Genomic DNA, 1,867 nt, shown 5'->3' with positions numbered 1-1,867 from the left:
AAGGATTTACTTTCAAAAGTCCTAACACACCCTCTATTGGTCTGGAAAATTAAGTGGGCAGGGAGTTCTTTTGTTCTAGAGACTAAAGAGTCCTGCAATCCTTCATTGTTTATTCTTTTTTTTTTTTTTTTTTTTAGATCTAGTCATAAGAACCAAAAGAAATTTATTTGTAAAATTTCTTACTTGACCAGTGGTGAGAACCAAGAAACACTATACCAAGAAATGCTCAACTAACACCCTAATAGTCTCTAAGCTGATTCAGACAAGAGAACAACAAAAGTAGCTCTTGATTATTAGGCTGGAAAGATGTACTTCTTTATGTCTTTCGATCACACAAAGAGATACATTTAACCACATGGTCTGCGCAAGTAGCATCAAGTAGCATCGTAGTATCTGTAGACATAATTGGGTCATTGCTTCCAGGGTGCTATTCCTTGTCTACCTTACATAGCTGTTTCACCACTCTTGCTAATTTCTTTGTCGGCTCCTTTCTCTTTTTCTTCTCCTTTGTTGGTTTTTGTTTTTTCTCTTTCTCTGATGTCTCCTTTCTCTTCTGCCCGTCCACCGTCAGTTCCTTTCTCTCTTCCATGGTTGCCTTCTTTCTCTTCTTCTTTGTCATGAAACTGGTGTAAACTGCTTTGTTATAGCCTTCTCGGTTCCGAGCAATTTCAATTGCCAAAAATTGTATCCTGGGGGCAAAGATGGTGTTTTCCTCAGTGTAGCCCTGGGAACAATCCAGTCACAACAAAGTACCATAATTGAAGTCTTCTACAATCCCGTCAAACTTCAAGCAAAATGGCCTCCGCTTCTCTTTAGCTGATTCTGATTTGAGCTCTTCTGGATCCAACACATCTATCCTGAGTTTCTCAAAATTTTCCCGAAACTCAGAATAGATTTGGTCATCCACTTTGGTGAGTTTCAGGAACTGTGGGTCAACTGATGAAATCAGCTTGTAGTAGACTTCAGCATGCTGCATTGCTTTCATGGCCCAAGCCATCTCAATATCAGGATCGTTGCCATAAGACTCGGCTGGAAGAGAAAGAGCATGTGCCACAGACGCCAGTTCCCCGGAAACCGGCTCAGCAGTTCCACTGGTCGTCTCCATGTTGCACCCCACAAAGCAAGCGCCTGTTTCCCGGAAATCTATTCTTTTTTTTTTTATCCCCCTCTCTGACTCCTTGTCCTTTACTCTCCCTCAGGATGAAATTAATGGTCAGCCGCACCTGCCCATCTTACCCACTTGGTTACTTTAGAATAAAAATTCACTGATTCAGCAACACTGTGACTTCCACAGTTCTAGAATGATAGCAGTGATTCCAATCAAAAATCTACCTATTCCTGGATCTAGTATCTAACCCATAAACCCATTTTAAAAGGATAATTAATGCTGCTTGTCTCTGGGTTTTCAGTTTCTCTGTGTTGATAATAGCTTTGTTTTTAATCATTTATTTCTATTAAAAAGCAGAAAAAAGGCAGAAAGAAGAAAAAAATATAGTGTCATTCGTGTCTGTATAGAGAAATTGCTTGGAAACCTGTCAAAGTTTCTTTAGACTACTTAGATTTGGTAGGTAGGTCTTTCAGTAAATGAATGTGATGCAACATATGAGGTTGGGAAATTCACTGTGAATAATTTTTTTTTCTTTTACATTAGGGTGCCCAGTGACTCGAGGATATGTATTTGTACGTAGGCCTGCAAATCCTTACGAATTTGAAATAAGAATTTGAAAATGCATATGCTTCAAGAATAAAAATTTCTAGAATGAGATCAAACTGATATTTTTTTAGTAGCTCACAGCAGTGCTAGGCTCCCTTGAGTGAACATATCACGAAACAAAGTATGTCTTGGTTTACAAGTATAGTCAGACAG

General features: G+C 38.9%; 1 pseudogene; it reads right to left on the bottom strand.

The window, feature by feature from the left end:
• Nucleotides 1-269: 269 nt before the first annotated feature.
• On the bottom strand, nt 270-1,137 carry LOC122901940 (annotated as a pseudogene).
• Between the last annotated feature and the right edge of the window lie 730 nt (nt 1,138-1,867).

The sequence above is a fragment of the Neovison vison genome, chromosome 3 (genome assembly GCF_020171115.1).
Source record: "Neovison vison isolate M4711 chromosome 3, ASM_NN_V1, whole genome shotgun sequence".
NCBI classification, from domain to species: Eukaryota; Metazoa; Chordata; class Mammalia; order Carnivora; family Mustelidae; genus Neogale; species Neogale vison.
This window is presented reverse-complemented; position numbering and strand designations above follow the sequence as displayed.